The sequence below is a fragment of the Rana temporaria genome, chromosome 1 (genome assembly GCF_905171775.1).
Source record: "Rana temporaria chromosome 1, aRanTem1.1, whole genome shotgun sequence".
Taxonomy (NCBI): Eukaryota; Metazoa; Chordata; class Amphibia; order Anura; family Ranidae; genus Rana; species Rana temporaria.
Genome location: NC_053489.1, coordinates 357823784 through 357844454, shown reverse-complemented (window position 1 = coordinate 357844454; position 20671 = coordinate 357823784). Strand labels below are relative to the sequence as shown.

The following is a 20671-nucleotide window of genomic DNA, read 5'->3' as shown; positions in this document are numbered from 1 at the left end:
TAGCCCCACACTGTATAGAGAGGAGATCCTGTTTGTTTAGTTTAGCGCCGGACGGCAAGGATTTAATTTATTGTTTTGTTTATTTTAATCTGCAAACCGTGTATAAATAAAATCTGGCATCCGCCAGACTTAAAAGAAAGTGCCTGCTTACAGACTGTGATTTCAGAAAAGGTGATCCCCACGAGCTAATCCCTCACAAAACTTAATGTGATTTTTATTTTATTTTTTTAACAAAAATATGTAGAATACATATTGGCCTAAACTGATTTAAAACATTTTGGGGATATTTATTATAGCAAAAAGTAAAAAATATTATGATATATTTTTTTTTTTCAAAATTGTCGCTACAAAAAATAAAAACCACAGAGGTGATCAAATACCACCAAAAGAAAGCTCTATTTTTGGGAAAAGAAAGGAACATAAATTTTGTTTGGGTACAGTTTCGCACGCCCGCTCAATTGTCAGGTAATGTGACGCAGTGCCGTATCGCAAAAAATGGCTTGGTCCTTAAGGGGGCAAACCCTTCCGGGCCTTAAGTGATGAAACTGTTAAATCAATAGGTTTAGTTCCACTTTAAAAAAAGTGTAAAATGTGAAACATGGACTGTAAGGTGGAACATGGACTGTAAAGCCTCGTACACACAATTAGCACAATTAGATTATCTGACGAATGATTGTCCTTTTTTTTTTTTTGCATGCTAGTCTCATTGCAAAAATTAAGAGGTTACCAAAGTAATGAAAATTCTCATATGAAGGAATACAACTTCTTTAGTTTCCGAGGATGTGTGCTCTTGCTCCTCCGATGTTTTTTTTTGGACGAACACTGTATTGATTAAATGAAAATTGGATAATCTGGTATTGTATGAGAAAATGTTTGTTTGGACCCTTTGGATAATTTCGGATGAACTATCATGATCGGCTCTCGAAAGCTGTGTACTAGCAATCAGATTATTGTACAATCGGTTTGAAAGAGGTATTTTTTGTCCGATTTTCTCATCGTGTGTACTAGGCTTTATGTTGAGTTGGCTTTTAATTGAACATCAGAAATAACAACACATGCTCATCCTTATTAGAGGATCAGGTAATACATTTCACCAGCCTTTTTCAGCCAAGAAATCATGGAACCCAAAGGTTCCTCTTGAGGTTGCTAGTGGTTCCTTGACCACCTACTGTATGTAAGGGGACATCACAATTTTCACTGTCTGTGTCTATTTTCTATTTAACAATACTCATTTAATTTCAATATTATTACTGAAATCTATTTTATTTTGTAGCTTTTGCTGAGCACTTAATGCATATATGGGGTGGCAAGAAAGGTGGGCTTAAGGCAGTGGTTCTCAACCTTACTAGTGCCGTGATCCCTTGATAACATTTCCCAAGTTGTGGGGACCCTTTAGGCCTCGTACAGACGAGGGGTTGTCCGCTGGAAACGGTCCGCCTTACCGTTTCCAGCGGACATTCCTCCTCCGGATTTTGATCCGATGGCTTGTACACACCATCGGATCAAAATCCGCGCGGAAAACATCCGCGGTCACGTGTCGCCGCGACGTGCGCGACGCTGGAAGGTAAATACTTCCACGCATGCGTCGAATCATTACGACGCAAGCGAGGGATGGGAGCGGACAGACTGATCCGGTGAGTCTGTACAGACGACCGTATCAGTCCGCTGGACTGGATTCCAGCGGATAGATTTTGTAGCAAGCTACAAAATTTTTATCCGCTGGGAATCCGTCGGCTGGATTTTTATCCGCCGAAAATTGTCCGCTCAGGCCTACACACGACCGGATCTATCCGCTGGAACTAATCCGCGGATAAATCCCAGCGGATAGATCCGGTCGTGTGTACGGGGCCTAACAGTAAAATTTATTTTCGTAGGCACCTAAGGCAAGACAAGTGATTTGCGCGCCTAACCCATGGACATTTAGCGCTCCCTAAGTGCCTTCCACTTGTACAGTATTAAAACTCCTTATGGTACATTTTTAGGATGTACCACTCTTTCTCTTTGTACCACTCTTTCTTTGTTCTCCTTTCTTTCCCTTTTCCCTCTCTCTATCCTAATGTCTTGATTTTTCCCCTAATCGTCTTTCAGGACAGCCACCTGAGAGACCTTGGCTCCTTCCCTCTGTAGGAAACATCGCGCCAGCCTTCTATAAATTTCCTCCTCCCCTGCTGGCTCCTCAGTTATTTGTGTTTCCTCCAGGGGGAGACGCCACCAGGAAGACGGGGGCGTGCACTTCCGGGTTCACGGCTTCCAGTTCCAGCCGCAAATTATGAAACAGAGCCAGGCAGAGGCTGGAGGGAGCTGCCAATGCTGTAGAGACAGCAGATGCACCGCTGGTGACATGAAAAATGTCGGAGGCAGAGGGAAGAGAGACTGCTCCAGCAGAGACCAGCTCCAGCCAGACTAAGGTAAGAGGAACCTAGGGTGGACCTCCCCTATCCTAAACTCATGACCCCTCCCCCCAGGAAGAAAAAGGAGGGGGGGAGAGCCAAAAGCCCTCAGTGTCAGGGGGTGATTCATGGGGCCCCTAGCGAAGTAAGCCCACATGAAGGCACTGGGCACCTGCCATGGGCAGGAGGAAGGTTACGGTACTAAATGTGGGGTATCTTTTTTCCCTTATGTCTTTCAGAGAACTAACAAAGATAGGCCTCCTCACAGCTCAAAGAGGAAGTGTCCATCCTGCAAAGTCACACTTAGAGATTCATGGAGGAAAGCTATTTGTAGTGATTGTATTAGCAAGCTAGTACAGGAACATACTTCAGAACAGAATGAGGTAGCATCATCTGTTAAAGAGTTATCCAACACTTTTACTTTAAAACCTTTTTTGAAGGATTTCAGATCCCACAGCTTCAGTCGGCTTCTCCGCCAATACAGACAGCTGCAATACCGGAATTAATACCTTCCACCAGGCCCTTCAGTAACTCCTAGAGGGGAGGCAGAAGAGGAACCTGACAGCGCAGTGTCCGGTTCCCAAGAATCAGACGAGGAGGCTCAGGAAGGTGATTCCAGGAAGCCATCCCGTTATAAACTCTCATTAGAGGATGTCGATCACCTCTTGGGAGCCATATATACCACACTGGGTATACAAACAGAGAAAAGGCCCCTATCCCTGCATGACCAGATGTATGAGGGATTAGGAGAACAGGAAAAGAGGAATTTTCCAATTCACGAGGTGTTAATAGAAGCAATTAAAAAAGAATGTCAGGAACCAGAGAGAAAAACATTTTTTTCTAAAGCTTTAAAAAGACGATTTCCATTCTCAGATTACCCATCCTCAATATGGAACAAAACTCCAAAGCTAGATGCCACCTTTTCACAAGTATCAAGGCATACAGATTCAGCATTTGAGTATATGGGCATCTTATCCGAGGCAATGAATAAAAGGATGGACTCATTATTGAAAAAATCATGGGACTCCACACTGGGAAGTTTAAAGCCAGCGATCATTGCAGTCACGGTGGTGGCCAGAAATATGGAGTTCTGGTTAAACCAGATCCAGGCACACATTGAGGAAGGAACTGCGAAATCCTATCCTCCTTTCCCACACTGTTGCGAGGCATAGCCTATATCGCAGATGCCTCAGCTGAACTAGTACGGATGGCAGCTAGATCATCCGCTCTAGCCAACTCCACAAGACAGGCCCTATAGTTAAAGACATGGCAGGGGACCTGCGCATCTAAAACCAAATTATGTGGCATCCCATTTACAGGGGACTTGCTATTTGGGCCAGGGTTGGAGAAGGTGCTAGATTGTACAGCGTATAAAAAGAAAGCATTTCCGCTGAAACACAAAGCGCTCTGGAGTCAGCCGCAACAGAACAAAAGGAGGCAAAAAAGTACAACTTGGGCCCCAAAAGGTCCCCGTTATTCAACACCCAAGACAGATAACTAAAAAAAGGCCTTGGGTCCCGAAGGGGAAAGGCAAAGGAGGAGCGATCTTTCGTTCTGAACAAACCTACGACAAGAAATTACAAATTGGTCACAGTAGGAGGAAGACTGGGGGCCTTCCTCCCGCAATGGGAAAAGATAACCTCCAACCACTTTATTTTGAGAACAATAAGGGACGGATATCACCTGGAGTTCTCAAAACCACTCCCAAACAGATTGTACTTAACCAAACTTCCAAAAAACAAAGGAAAAGCCGATGGGGTTAATGAGAGCCATTGAGGATCTCGGGAAAGAGGAAGTAATCAGAGAGGTGCCAAAGGAAGCAAGAGGACAAGTGTTTTACTCCCACATATTCGGAGTACAAAAACCCACGGGGAAGGTCAATCCTAAACCTCAAACCCCTGAATGTGTCCATAACCTACAAAAGATTCAGGATGGACTCAATATATTCAGTCAAAGCCTTACTACCCCCAAACTTGTTTTCTAGTTTCCCTAGACTTGAAAGACGCATACCTACACGTCCCAATACACAAAAATTGTCAAAAATTCCTAAGGTTAGCAATAGAAACAAAAAACAAAGCCATGCACCTACAATTCCGAGCCTTACCCTTCGGCCTTTCCTCTTCACCCAGAATCTTCACAAAGATTCTGACGGAAGCCATGTCACCCTTGCGAGTCCAAGGCATATCCATCATCGCCTATTTAGACGATCTGCTTCTTTTTGCAAAATCTCCAGAAAGGTTACAAAAGAACCTCGAGATCACGCAGACGTTCCTGAAAAATCCAAACTACAACCCACTTAGCGGATAACATACTTGGGATATGTAATAGATTCGGTCCAACAAAGAATATTTCTACCCAAAGAAAAAATAGAAATAATCCAAAAAGAAGTAAGTGCAATACAGGCAAACTTACGATGCACCATCAGAAAGGTGATGTCAATGCTGGGGTTACTAACGTCTGCAATCCCAGAAGTACAATGGGCAGCCCTACATTTTCGGCCACTGCAAATGTTCCTATTAAGTATATGGTATCACAAGCAGGAGTCCTTGGACACGCGGGTTCTAATACCAGCAAAGGTAAAAAGAATCCTATGGTGGTGGAGGACATTAGAAAATGTAACCAAAGGTCGGCTGTGAACACTTCCCATTTCCCAGACCCTTACCACAGACACAAGTGGCGTAGGATGGGGAGCGCATCTAGGCTCCCGGATAACACAAGGGACGGGGGAAAAGGAAGAGAGGATGAGATCATCCAACTGGAAGGAATTGAAAGCAGTAGGGCTTGCACTTCAATCCTTCCAGAAAAAGTTGAAAGGACATGCACTTGCAAATCAGGTCCGACAACGCATCAGTCATCGCCTACATAAACAAACAGGGAGGAACAAGAAGTGGAACCCTGTGGGCACTAGCAGAGAAAATCCTGAAATGGGGAGAGAAAAACATACTCTCTCTATCAGCAGTCCACCTAAAAGGGGATTTAAACAGAGTAGCAGATTTTCTCAGCAGGAGGCAAGTGAAAGAAGGCGACTGGGCGTTTAAACCAAGAGGTGTTCAAACAAATTACACAAAAATAGGGAACACCTCAGGTGGATTTATTTGCTTCAAGAGAAAACAAAAAAGTCAGAGCGTTCTTTTCCCTGAAAAGGGAGGACGAAGCGCTAGGGGTGGATGCGCTGGCACAGAGGTGGACATTCAAAATATGTTATGCCTTTCCTCCACCAGTGCTAATACCAGTGATAAGAAAACGCTGCATAGAGAACACAACTTTGATTCTCATAGCACTTCACTGGCCCAGGACACCGTGGTTCTCTATGCTGAAAGAACTCACTATAGAGCCCCCTTGGTTACTTCCAGTCTGGGAAGATCTACTCTCCCAAGGCCCAATATACCGCCCCCAAGTGAAAAGGTGGAACTTGGCCTCTTGGTATCTGAGGAGCAGCTGCTGACAGCAAAGTGGTTTTTGAGCCTCTTAATTGCGATTTTGCTAAAGAACAGGAAAGTGGAGACACGTAATATCTATCAGAAAGTGTGGAAGTGCTTTAACAATTGGTGCACAGAAAACACCCTCAACACACAGAGTTCAGTGGCCGTCCTAGAGTTTCTGCAGAATGGTGTAGAGAAAGGGCTAAGCCATAGCACTGTAAAGATTCAAGTGTCAGCACTATCGTTTTTTCAAGAAAAAAGATTAGCATCCGATCCATGGATAATTAGGCTCTTCAGGTCCCTGAGCAGGCAGAATACAGTCTTTCCAAAGTATTGAACCACTAGAGAATTGCAGCCTAAAGACGCTGACGCTAAAAGCAGTCTTCCTGGTAGCAATCACCACAGCAAAGAGGGTTTGTGAGATAGAGGCTTTATCCATCAGACCTCCCTTTTTTTTTCAGATCTTTGCAGATCGCATAATTTTTAAGATGGACCCGGGATTCCTGTAATCTTGAGGTTCCATAGGGAACAAGAGGTCGTGTTACCTTTATTCTGTTCGAACCCTTCTAAAGAACAAGAAGTAAAGTTTCATAATTTAGACGTCAGGAGATGCGTCTTGCATTATTTAGAGGTAACAAAGACACTAAGGAAGACGGATTCCTTATTTATTTTACATTCTGGAGCTAGAAAAGGGCACAGAGCCACTAGACGCACCATAGTGAGATGGCTAAGAGAAGCCATTGAACAGGCTTACAAGTTAGGAGGCATACAGATTCCAGAGGGTTTTAGCGCGCACTCTACAAGATCTATGGCAGCCTCACAGGCAGAAAGAGCTGGAGCAACGCCGGAACAGATTTGTAAAGCGGCGACATGGTCCAGCTTTGCCACCTTCGTAAGAAACTATAGGTTGGATCTTTGGTCAGCTAAGGATCAGACCTTTGGACGCAAGGTCTTACAAGCTGTGGTCCCGCCCTAATGCCCGGTACACACGATCCGATTATTGTACGATCGTTTCGAAAGCGGCATTTTTCGTACGATTTTCGGATCGTGTGTACGGGGCTTAAGGGTAAGTGCTCGGTTATCCTCTCAGGTGGCTGTCCTGAAAGACGATTAGGGGAAAAACAAAGTTACTTACTGGTAACGTTCTTTCCTGGAGTCTTTCAGGACAGTCGGGTACCCACCCAAAGGTTTGTTGAAAAGGCATAACGTTTACTTGCAGGAAATGTGATATAGTTAACTATGTTGTATCATATATTCTTGTGTCTCCCCAGCAACTGGAGGTGCTCTTTAAAGAACTGAGGAGCCAGCAGGGGAGGAGGAAATTTATAGAAGGCTGGCGCGATGTTTCCTACAGAGGGGAGGAGCCAAGGTCTCTCAGGTGGCTGTCCTGAAAGACTCCGGGAAAGAACGTTACCAGTAAGTAACTTCGTTCCCCCATCCCTCTCTTTAGCCATTTTTTTCTCTTTCTCTTATTCTTTCTTTGCCTTTTTTCTTTGTTCCTCCCTCTCTTTTCGTGACCCCTGGCAAATCATAATTTGACCCCCGAGGGGCTCCTGACCCCAGGTTGAGAACCACTGGCTTAAGGTATAACTTTACTCATAACAACTTGATAAAACATTATGTTCTTTACCAGGAACATACATTCCACAGTAATTTTTTTGTTGTTGTTGTAAAAGTTTTTATTTATTCATTAGAATACAGAGATACAGAAATGAGAACATTTACACATGGAAGAGTGCGGACGCAGCCGCTAACAATAAAATAACAGCATGTCAAACACAAGCTATAGAAAAAACGGAAAGCATGCAATAAAATATTGCAGTTGTTAGGCGGGATGCATTGGTATATGTTAACCTCCAATTAACAGATAATTAATGAATTATCCAATCAATTCAATTGTTTGTTGGATGTAATCGAAAATAATAAGCAATATTGGCTGTAGAAAATAAAAAAAAAGGGGAGGGAGGAGGGAAAGGAAAGGAGCCTGCCACAGTTCTGTCATTTAATGTATACTAAGATAAATACCTCAAATTCAGGGTTGAGTATTTTTGTATTCGTCAGAGGAAACAAAGTTTAACCAGCAAGACCATGTAGTAGTAAATTTGGATGGGGTGTCTTTCGCCTGGTGGATTAATTCCTCCATTTCCATGGTTCTCTGTATACGATTAAACCATTCCTTAATGGAAGGGGGTTCAGTAGAGTGCCATTTGATAGGGATGCACATCCTGGCCGCGTTGACCAAATGCATGGTTAGAGAGCGGTGGTAGCCAATTAATGGTGAGGATGAATGATGGAGTAGGAATTGGGCAGGTGTGAAGTCTAAAGAATAAGTCGTTATTTGGAGAATAAGCCTGTGAATGGCTTTCCAAAAAGGTTGAATGAAAGGACAAGACCACCAGACATGGAGGAATGATCCTATCTCTTTTTTACATCTCCAGCAGGATTTGGGAAGTAAAGGATTAATGTGATGGAGTTTGAGGGGCGTTCTGTACCATCTAGATAGTATTTTAAATGCTTTTTCCTGAACCTTTATGTGTGAACATGTATATTTTTTCCCATTCAGAATCAGAAAGGTCAATTAATAGTTCCTGTTCCCATTTTTGATTGGCCCAGTGAATTTTAGGAGAGAAATTGGAGAATAATAAGGAGTATGTAGAGGTAATCGGGTGTCTCAGGGGTTCTTTGCTCAAGCACAGATCTTCAAATTTAGTGGTATGTCTAGACCAATCTGGTCGTGGCGTAGAACTATTAAAGAAGTGACGTAATTGAAATTAATTGAGTTAAAAGGCGACCATTTTCAAAAAACTGTTCCGCTCGAACGGAAGGATGAGGCCATCCGTCAGCCAAAAAGGAGGAGTGTGTTCCCGGTGTGAAATCTGGATTCAATCTGATTGGTGTCATTGGGCCTTTTATAGAAGAAACATGGTGTTTATTGCAAGCATCTCGAAAAGTAAGGAGGGTAGGATTGATGAGGGGATGAGTTTTACATTCGAGAGGGACATTGTGACGTAATCCATGGAAGATGAGCCAAAGGAAGAGGTGATGAGGAATGTTCCATCCAAACCCAATTCTTAAATTCAAAGTGTACATTCCAGTCAATAATTCTGGTTAGGCAGCATGCTTGGTGATATTTGCGTATATCAGGTAAGCTTATGCCCCCTTTGAGTTTGGGGGCTGTAAGCCTTTTAAACCCCAACCTTGGACAAAGTTTGTTCCAGATAAATACAGTGCAAGCTCTCTGATAGGAGGAAAAGAAGACCAGCGGGATCTTAATTGGCATAGTTTGTAAAATATTCAGAATCCAAGGCAAAATAATAATTTCAATAATAGCGGCTCTGCCAAACCAGGAGAACAAGCCAGAAGACCATTTTTTCAAGTCAGCCAATATGTTATGTAGTAGGGGAGTATAGTTTAGAGTATATACATTTGTCAGGGAAGCTGGCAGTTGGATACCTAAATAAGTAATCGTATGAGTATTCCAAGTAAAAGGGAAATTAGCTTGGCATAACTTGCAGATTTCAGTAGACAGGGAAATGTTTAGGGCAGTGGATTTCGAGAAGTTTATTTGAAAATTAGTCAGGTCTCGGAAGTCACTAAAGTCTTTAAGTAAGTTAGGTATCGTCGTAAGCGGTTCCCTAAGGAAGAGAAGTATGTCATCTGCAAAGGCAGCAATTTTGTGGGTGTGTCCTTTAATATCGATGCCTTTGACATCTGGATTATTTCTTAGACGGTTCAGCAGAGGTTCAAGGGTAAGGATAAAAATTAAAGGGGAGAGGGGACAACCCTGACGTGTACCATTCGAAACGGAGAAGGCATCCGACAGGCAGCCATTTACTTAAACTCTCGCTGTGGGACAAGAATAGAGAGTAGATATAAAGTTTATCATGGTAGCAGGAAGGCTACCCTGTCGAACGCCTTCTCCGCATCGAGCGACCGCAGAAATCCCGGATTTTTAGTGGACGTAAGCCAGTGGTGGATATTTATTGCTTTGAGGGTATTATCCCTTGCCTCTCTGCCCGATGGGGAAGAAAAGGGAGAAGTCTGTTAGCCAGAGTTTTAGCGTACCATTTTAAATCTACGTTGAGCAACGAGATGGGTCTGTAGCTAGTTACTATCGAGGGATCCTTATTAGGTTTCGGGATCACAACAATGTAAGCGGAGAGAAGATCACGAGGGGGCACAATAGGGTTAGCAAAAGTATTAAAGGCAGATAAAAAGAATAAAAAGAATGGTGTGAGAACCTCCTCGTAAGTTTTGTAGTAACCCGTTGTTAATCCGTCGGGACCTGGGCTTTTGCCTGTTTTCATTTGTTTCAATGCTATGTCTACTTCTGTTTTAGTCAGTGGGGCATCCAGGTCATGTTTGGCATCTTCCGATATGGGAGAGGGGCTATATTGATGCAATAAATCTGCAATCAATCATTGTCTCGTGAAATCTGGAGTGGCTGGGTCAGGCACAGGGAGGTTATAGAGTTTAGTATAGTATTTAACAAATTGGTTTGTTATGTCAATAGATATGTTTAGTCTATGACCCTTTTAGTCAGATATCGAGTGTATCGTCATGGCTTCTTGCTCCGCAGGGCACATGTGAGTATTTTACTAGCTTTATTGCCGTATTCATAAAATGTTTTCTTGCCAAGGATATAATTGCGTTTTACTTGTTTACCCAGTAAATCTAATAATTCGGAGCGGGCGCGAATTAGGTCATTCAAGGTTGTTAAAGCCTGAGTGTGTTTGTGGACATTTTTCAGTTTCCGAATTCGGTCAGTATATAATTTTTTCCTCTCTCTATTACGTTTGGCAGCCGCCGCTATAAGAGTGCCTCGAATCACGCATTTATGAGTTTCCCAGTTAATAATAGGAGACGTGTCCATCGGGTCATTTTCTTGGAAAAATTGTTTAAGACGAGTTTCCACTTCTATAGCAACAGAGGGATCTGTAAGCAAAGAGGGGTCAAGTCTCCAAGTTTGCGGGCGAGAAAACGTTTCTGGGAATGTCAACGTAATAGAAATGGGGTGTTGGTTCAATAGGAACATGGGTTCAATGGCTGCGTGTGTAAGCATGGGTAGATCGTCTTGCGTTATGAACATGTAGTCTATTCTAGAGTATCTGTTATGTGGGGCCGAAAAAAAAGTATAGTCTTTGCCGGCGGGATTTAATGTGCGCCAGGTGTCATGAAGCAATAGATTGCTAAGATGTAATTTTATTTTTCTTAGAGTTACATAAGGAAGAGAGGATGTTCCCGTGTAAGTGTCTTGAACTGGGTTAAGCGGGGCGTTAAAATTTCCTCCAAATATAAGAGTACCCACTGTGAAGCTAGTCAATTTGTCAAACAAGGTGTTGAAAAATGAAATTCGACAATTATTCGGGGCATATATGTTAGCTAATGTAATTTTACGATTCATGTAAGTACCTTTTAGAAACAAATATCTTCCTTCCTTGTCTATTATAGAGTCAGAAATTTGGAGAGGACAACGATTAGCTATTAGAATTGAAACCCCTTTCGATTTGATCGTAGGGTTAGTTGCGTGATAAACTGTTGGGAAATGATAATTATATAGTTTAAGCGTTGAGTCAGTTCGAAAGTCAGTTTCCTGTACGAATATGATATCTGCTTTATTACGATGCATTGTTAACAGAAGTTGGGAAAGTTTTTCCGGAATATTGAGTCCCTTAGCGTTGAGAGAAATGATCCTTACGGGGGTATCGAAACTCCAATTTTTGGAGTAGCCATTATATATGTAAAACCGTAAGCACTTTAAAGACTTAAGAAAGAGAAAACATCGAGAACTATGGCAGGCAAGGGTGAAATTAAAATAATGTAAAAGAGTGAAAAATTAGCGCAACCCACAAAAATATCTCAAAAAGAAAAAAAACTTTAGGTCAAAAAACCTCTATATAAAACAATCCAAAAAGTGTGTAATATGGGTATTGTGTGCCTGGAATGAAAAAGAGTCCACAAGGCAAGATCGCATTCCTGATTTTATCTGCAGCGGTGTTTCTTTTTCTTCAATGTGGAAATATATAAACATCCATATACGGCAATAAGATAAAAAGCGGGCAGATTAGCCCCTTACCAGATGAGAGATCATACAGGCATGTAGCAGAGGGTCTGGGAGCTGTAGTTCCTGCAAGTGGATGGGATCTGGCGTCCTGTGTTCTCCAGGTGCAGCAGCGCTTTCAATCAGCTTCTGTGTTGTAGAGTAATCAGCATACACAGCTCTCCCCCGGGTGTTTGAAAAGTAGAGAAAAAAGAAAAAAAGAGGGCTTCATAGTGTAGCAACTTTGAACAACACCTCTTTAATGGAAGAAGTTTATTTACAAGACATCACAGTTTTCACAACATTTGGATGAAAGTTGCAGAAACAAAAGAATTTAGCAGATAAAAGATGTATCAGATATTAAAAAATCCTTCTAACCTCGGTAACAACCGACAGGTTAGGTTAGATAGTGGCAACGTCTTAGTACAAAAAAGCTCCGCCCGACTCGGCGTTTCACCTAATGCAGGCTTCAATTGGGAAAGGAGGCAGTCTTCAAAACGTCACCTGCCACTTAATTTATAAGAGTGACACCGGAAGTACAGAAATTGCCCTACACATGAAATTAAAATAAAAGGGACGTAAAATAGGAGGGGTGTGTAGGGTAACCAAAGGTCTGAATAGGAAAACAGGGAGAGGGTAATCCGGTAATGGATCAAGCCCCACTCACTAACCAAGATGAGTGAGTACTACACAAGGGGGGGGGACCGAAAACAATCAGTGGTCTACTCTAAATGAAAGGGATCAATCTAGGAATTTGTCAAATTAAATAAAACCACTGAGTGGGGGTTGGCTTGTCAAGTGAAAGAATGAAATAATAAAAAAAAAAAGAATACAATATTACCGTCCGTCTTTACCAAAGCCCATTAATGAGACAACATTAGCGGGCAGGGTAGATGAGCATGCGATAACAAAAGAATCGACAAAAATGGGGTTTAAAATGGCGATAATCAATCAGCAATCAGCTAAAGTTAAATCATAGCTAGGCATGTGTGGGAACTGTAAATGTCCGTAAGAGTACAGCAAATTGAAATGTTAGGACAATCTGATCAATTAGGTTTGTATTGTGGCGATATATCACTCAGTAAATACGTAACTTAGAACAATGAGAGTGAAACATCGTCACTTCTCTGATAAAACATAAAACAATGTTAATGGAAACACTCGGAAAAATAGGTAACACTTTGTGGAGGTCTGGAGGAATGCATGAGTCTAAACAGAAGTACAAGAAATCGCCATAAAAGAAGAAAAAGTACGTCACCGGACTATAAAGGTTAGTGTAAAAGAAATGTAGGAGATCCCGAGAAGTTTCAGCCAGGGAGAGCATGTGAGGTGAGAATAACTATATCTCTCCGTGGTCGGGAACAGTAAATGAATAACAGCTGAGTGTAGAGGCAAAGGAGTGACATAGAAAAAAGCAGTCCGTGTACGGAAGCCACAAAGAGAAATCACTTGTAGGTGTCAGTATAGGGCAAGTGTACACAATCAGTGAAATAAACAGAGTAATGAAAAAATGGAGATCTAAAAGAACTAACGTTGACAAAGTTGCATAAATCCCCCCAAACCAGATTGTTGTCAGAACACGTTTTACTCAGCAACAGTATTAGATAAACAAATATACAGAAATATAACAATCCATAAATACCTGATAGACCCAGGGTTTTATTGATCTAAAGAAATGAAAAATAGACCACAGGGGCTGCCCAACAGAAAAAAAATAAAAATGGGCACACATCTCATCTATCCAGCACTGTCCGAGTGGTGAGAACCAGAAGGAATTATAAGCGTCTTGGATGTATCCAAATAGGTATATGAGTAGAACGTATAACTATGTAGTGGGTTCTGGAAAAACACATGTAGTCTCGGGTAAAAAGGCATACATCAGCATGCGAGTCTCTCAGCCAAAAGATGAGATTATCTTCGTAAAGTTGGTGAGGGATCCATGTAGATCTATATCTCAAGGCCCCACAATCTTAGAACATAACAATTTGAGTAATTGAAGAACGCAAGGGGGTAAGAAGATGAAACTTCTGAGAAGCACTGTTAGATCACGGGGGCCCTGGACAATCAAAAGGTAGTATAAATACAGGTTAAGGCAACCGGCCTCAGATAGCAATAAAAGAAAGTACGTCCTGAACTAAAGTATTTCCATAGAAGTTGAGCATTCGGGATGCAACAAGATTTTGCAGGCAGATTTAGCGAGGACCAGAATTTTGATCTCGGTGGGCTCTTCGAGGCAAAGGCGCCGCAGAAGGGCTATTCGGCATAGGTCGATTCTGCACGGCAGGATTGAGTCTTGAGGCGGAAGGCGAACGTGAGTATCCGGGATCATAAACTCTGCGTACCAATCTGGAATGCTAACATATGGAAAGTCCAAGTGTTTACAGAAGGCGTTCAATTTCTCAGGTACTCGTAAGAGAGCTGAACGACCCAGGTGAGAAGCAAAAAGACCGAATGGAAATTTCCAACGGTAACCAATTCCTCTAGCTCTTAAAACTTCCAGTAAAGGACGTAGGTCCCTTCGGTTTTTAAGTGTAATTGTCGAAAGGTCCTGATAGATCTGAATCTGATGACCCTCAAAATCCAGCAGGTCTTTTTAACGGGCCTTCTTAAGAACCGCTTCTTTAACTGCATAATCATTGACGTAGCAGATAACATCTCTCGTGGATCAGAATCCTTACCCCGAGGACGAAGAGCTCTGTGGATGCGTTCCATTGAGATCAGAGTGTGAAGGGGCCTGTCAAGGACACTTTTAAAGATGTCCGAGACCGCTTTAGGTATTTGGTCACCATCTACGGTTTCAGGCAGGCCTCTTGCTCTCAGGTTATTGCGTCTGCCTCTATTGTCGAGTTCCTCGACATGACGTTGTAAATCACGGAGTTGATGAGTATGTGAATTCACCCGGTAATGGATTTGTTTAATTGCCGTTTGGTGAATCGCCGTAGTATTCTCCACTTTCTGAACTCTTCCCGCCATAGCTTGTAATTCCAAGCGGAGATCAGAGATGGCTGCAGATAACGTATCCTTAATATCGGTCGCCACCGAACGGAGGTCCTGAATACTCAGTTGTGGCATCGGTGTCGGGTTATCTGCTCCGGGGGAAGGAGGGTGCTCCGTAGGAGAAAGTGTGATCTCGATGTGGCGCTGAGGAGAACTTGAGGCGGGAAGTGCGGCCGCCATGTTGTTCCTCCGTGATCTGAATAGCTCCGGGATGGTGTGATTAGAGCTGGTAATGTTTCTCAGAGACCGGGAACGGGATGCTGAGCTTCCACGGGATGAAGTCCCCATAATTTGAGGGAGAGTCACAGCGAAAAACCCCTATGACGTAGCAGAATAGGCTGAGGTAGGACAGAGCTCTCGATTCAAGCGGCCATCTTCCTCCAAGGCAAGCCATGCCCCCACATTCCACAGTAATAATTATGCTACCATAATTAGTGTGTGCTGTAAATTGCCTCCAGCATTGCTCCTGTTTCCTTTTGCTGGAGGCTGCCATTTTCCTGAAGCCCAGAGCCCATGAACAGCAGTAAATCATCAAGTGGACCAAAGAAAAACATTACATTTTTGGAATGCTGGGACTGCTAACTGTCACATTTACTTGTGCCCTCAACCAAACTCTCAAAGCATCAAATGGCTTGTTTTATAACTGATCACATGCAGTACCATGGCAGTTGCAGATCAAACAGAAGCAGCTTCATTGGCTGTAAAGGACAGGAGGGTTTCATTTTGCTTTAAGCCTGTCAGCAGATCGCCCTCTACAAACTTGGCAGTGCCTAAAAATAAAGAGCAACTGAGCATGTGCAGCGCAGGGTGGGACAGTGGGGGTTATTTACAAAAGGCAAATCCACTTTGCACTGCAAGTGCAAAGTACACTTGAGATTGCACTGAAAGTGAACTTGGAAGTGCAGTCGCTGTAAATCTGAGGGGTAGATCTGAAATGAGGGGGAAGCGCTGCTGATTTTTATCATCCAATCACGTGCAAGCTAAAATGCTGTTTTTTATTTTCCTTGCATGTCCCCCTCAGATCTACAGCGACTGCAATTCCAAGTGCACTTGTAGTTTGCACTTGTAGTGCAAAGTGGATTTGCCTTTAGTAAATAACCCCCATTGTATTACTGGATTGCAAGCAGTATAGACACTTTTTTTAAAAGTTTTACGTAGCTATACCTGCAGAAGTGGACAGCCTGAAGTGATCTAGCAGGACTTATTTTTCTAAGTATACAACAGTACTAATTGGTGGCCCTCTAATGATAGTACAACCCTGCGCTTTAGGAGTGAACAACAAAGTCCAAGCAAAAAAAATCTAACAAGATAAAACTCAATAAATAATGATAAAAGCAGCTGCTTAAAAATAAATGTCACTTGATAAAAGCAGAAAAATAAAAATAAAAACAGCCCGCACAGAGCATGTAAATAGTCCTGCAGCAGCGCTGCAAACCTCTAGTTTGAAAAAAGATAAAAGCTGTGTAGGATGACCCGATCAGATGTAGCTTAAGTATGTGCTCCAATCACCAAAAAGGCATGACAGTTCTATGGTGGCAACAGTGAGTGTCAGGGAGCGGAGTACAAAAAAGACCCAGCTATCTCCTCCTCTCCGGGGGGCGTGGCCGAGCGCGGCGCTCGGAGTGAGGATCGAACGATGCATAGATGGAGGGTCATCCCCATCTATAGCATCGTCACAGGTGGGCGTGTAGCACTATGCAATATAACTCCGGCGGGTGCAGAGGAATAGCACGCTCTTGGAAAAAGTCCGAACGGACGAAACGTCAGAGCGCTGCTATCCAGCATCCGACCGGAAGTGACATATGCGTTCCACTGAGTGAGGAACTAGGAAGTGACAGCTACAGGAAAGTCTCCAGAGCGGTCTTCAGGGGTCCACACTAAACAGTGAGAAATGCAAATGAAACATCCACATATATTTATGTGCCTGACTTAATTTATTTTCTGGTACGCATGTTTTTATGAGGGGACTAGTGTATATCTGTTTTTTGGGGTGACATTAAAAATTCAAAAACGATATTGCACTATATGGTTTTTTCATTCCCTCATACACCTGCGGACACTACACCCGGGAAGTGAATACAATAACGGTGATCAAGATAGGAGAGGGGTATGCAGTTTCCAAGCATCTGAGGTGACACGTGAGGCGATATATATGGAAATGCGAGTGTAAAGAAACCATCTGGTGAGTGTTTCCCCCGAAGGGGACCCTATATCCCCCCACGTGGTGAATGCCTTTTTGGTGATTGGAGCACATACTTAAGCTACATCTGATCGGGTCATCCTACACAGCTTTTATCTTTTTTCAAACTAGAGGTTTGCAGCGCTGCTGCAGGACTATTTACATACTCTGTGAGGACTTATTTTTCTGCCTAAAGTTCCACTTGAAATGTCCAGAGGCTGCACATATCTGTTCATGGAGACATGAGATTGTGTGCTGAAAGCATGCTCGCTGTATGCCCCAGAACACTGACTGAGTTGTCACGGACAGCTCCCAGTCACATGTCTGATCAGGAGCCAGATACTCTAGGAATGCCAATTCTTTATTCTTTTATTTAAAGTGGTACTAAATGATAGGCTTTTGTTATCTTAACCACTTGGGATCCGCCTGCCGTCAATTGACGGCTACAGCGCGGATCCCAAAAGCCAACAGGACGTCAATTGACGTCCGCCCCTTTGGGCGGTCCCCGCGCGCGCTCCAGAGCGCGCAGCGGGGAAAATCTGTGTTGGCTGTGTCCCTTGGACACAGCCAATTACAGATCGCCGCGAACGGCCAATCAGAGTGGCCGTTTGCGATGCGATCTGTGCGGCCAATGAGAGATGATCTCATATGTAAACATATGAGATCATCTGTCATTGCCGGCTCACACAGAGACAGCGGTGCTGTCTCTGGAGAGGAGATCGATCTGTGTCTCTTGTACATAGAGACACAGATCGGTCACCCCCCCCCCCCAGTCACCCCCCCACCTACAGTTAGAACACTTTATAGGAAACATATTTAACCCCTTCCTCACCCCCTAGTGTTAACCCCTTCAATGCCAGTCACATTTATACTGTAATTAGTGCATATTTATAGCACTGATCGCAGTATAAATGTGAATGGCGCCAAAAATGTGTCCGATGTGTCCGATGTGTCCACCATAACGTCGCAGTCCCAATAAAAATCGCAGATCGCCGCCATTTCTATTAAAAAAAAAAAAAAAAAAAAAATTAATTCTGTCCCCTATTTTGTAAGCGCTATAACTTTTGCGCAAACCAGTCGCTTATTGCGATTTTTTTTTTTTTACCAAAAATTTGTAGAAGAATACGTATCGGCCTAAACTGAGAAAAAAAAAATATTATTTTTTTTTTAATTGGGATATTTATTATAGCAAGAAGTAAAAAATATTGTATTTTTTTCAAAATTGTCGCACTTTTTTGTTTATAGCGCAAAAAATAAAAACCGCACAGGCGATCAAATACCACCAAAAGAAAGCTCTACTTGTGGGGAAAAAAGGACGTCAATTTTGTTTGGGAGCCACGTCGCACGACCGCGCAATTGTTAGTTAAAGCGACGCAGTGCCGAAAGCTGAAATTTCACCTGGGCAGGAGGGGGGTATATGTGCCCAGTAAGCAAGTGGTTAATGCATTCCTGCATTAAAGCGGAACAAAAGTTCCACTGTCGCCAACCGCAAGCAGCCAGCCTCGTAGTCTTCTCCAGTATGTAAACTGAGCACAGCTCAGCTTACATTGCTGGTATAGTCCCTGTATGCCGGGATGATTGAGTCCTGCTTGTGACATCATCCCGCACTGGCCAATGAAGATAGCCAGGGAGGGAAATGGACCATTGAAGGAAAGGCAGGCCTAGCTCCACTTGAAGGTAGAAATCACCCCAGTAGTTTTCTTTCCCTCCTTCCTGCCACCCTTAAACACCCATGTTTACCACTGCCAGCTCCATAGTTGCCTGCTACCTGTTCTTTCAGGTTGCAACTGAGAGTACTGAGGACAGCAGAGAAATAGGCTCCTGCTGCCAACAGTCAGAATTCTTAGGAGGCATTGGGAGCAGGGGAGTGACCAGCTGGGTGCTGTGTGTGTGTTTGTGGATACAAAAATGACTCTTCCCCTATCATTAGAAAAGCAGGGAGCAGTTGAAAGAGGCAACGGTTTGTAAGGTCGAGATACGTGACACTCAGAAAAATGCATAAAGTGTTCATCTTGCCGTGGTGCCTGGACCAAATGCTGCCACATGCTTATCATTACAACACAGCAGGGAGCAGCTGGCAGCTTGCTCAATCATACAGGGGATGCAAAGTGTAACAGCTCACAGGTTCAGGATGAGGGGGCATTCAGCAGGATGCATAAGATACATGGTTAGTTTGCCCTAGACCATAAAATGCCACTCTCCCAGTATTTCAACACAGCAGGAAGCAGCTGGCAGCTTTCCCAGTCAAGTAGGGGGTGGAAGGGGTAACTGCTTACAGGTTCAGGATAAAGGGCATTCACCAGGGAAATGGCCAGGTGCCTGCACTAAAAATACTGCTTTGCCATCATTACAACAACACATCTGGGAGAAACTTTCCCAAACATACAGGGTGTGCAGGGGGTATTTTGTTTGCAGGTGCGAGATAAGGGGCATTCAACACGGATGCCTGGACCAATACATGCCTCTTTCCCTTTATTGCAACACAGCAGTCATACAGGGTAAAGGTTCAGAATGTGGGGCATGCTACAGGATTTGGGTTCCTGGGCTTAATTGTGCCATTAATAAGAATGTTGCTTTCTGTTGGCATGGAGGATACTGCTTTTGTAACAAGTAGTATTGTTTGTGGACAAGCTTGTATTCATAATGCATGCAGATGGCCATATGATGTTGTATCAGTTTTCAGTGGAGTTGAATGTGTCTGGTATGTTATCTAATGATATGCACTTAGCCATGTGACTTGCACAGCAGTCACAGTGTAGGCAGCCTCCCCCTCACCATCCATAGCACAAGCACACAGAAGACAGATTCACATTCTCAGGTAAGAACATTTTTGTTGTTTTGTTAAATATCAATACGGTATGAAGAATAGAAAGGATGCAGCGTGTGTATGGTGGTCTCCTGTGTGATATATTGTGGATCTGACCTGTCACATGCAAAGCAAATTATACACAGTATAGAGGAAGGATTTATAATTCAGATGATGTCTTGAGGGTTATATAGTAATTAAGTAAAACCAGAAACTGCACAATTTACTGTTTCAGTTATTTATTGTAACTTATTTAAGGTACAGGACTACTAGATAGAAGTATGATTGTAAGGACAGTCACTCATGCATATTACCATGACAGATGTCTCATCAAGTATGACTGCTTCTCCCTAAACCTTCAGAGGCTCAATGTGATCATATGTTTTTCAGTCGATGATCTGTGTTGGTGCAGGCTTTTTTTTTCATTTTTTTTTAAACAGAAAGTTGATGGATGATTAATGCCTTACTTTCGTTTGCGCTAACCAGTACTTCCAACTGTTGGATGCGCTTTTTAGCTTTTCCTAAGAAGTGCTAGACAGCCAGATTCTTACCCCATCATTTACCCAGTGATGGTTAAATTGGTCAAGAAACAGGATTTATATGTCCACCCTAAGGGGACATAGAATAATTGGTGTTAATACTTACAAGCCTAGACTTGGTGTTGAGCTTTTTAAAAGTCAGTCTGCATACCTAGTTACTTTCTATGTCTGTATATGTATGCTGATGAAAATGTTGGAATTTTTTTTTATTAAAAGATGCAAACGTGCTAATTTAGAAAAAAAAATAAAAATCGAGCTGCCTTGGGAAATACAGAAACTGAACAGAAATAGAACTCGT

The 20671-nt window shown here is 42.9% G+C and overlaps 1 protein-coding gene across 9 annotated transcripts in view; it reads left to right on the top strand.

The window, feature by feature from the left end:
- Positions 1-20671, top strand: part of FCHO1 (FCH and mu domain containing endocytic adaptor 1) — a 294097-nt gene that overhangs the window by 13083 nt on the left and 260343 nt on the right. For 3 of the 9 annotated variants that reach the window (XM_040321491.1, XM_040321459.1, XM_040321446.1), the window contains exon 1: positions 19750-19846. The exons of the other annotated variants lie outside the window; for them this stretch is intronic. The gene's annotated coding sequence lies outside the window, so the exon portion shown is untranslated. Of the gene's footprint in view, positions 1-19749; positions 19847-20671 lie in introns of those variants that run through there. 9 annotated transcript variants of the gene reach the window in all.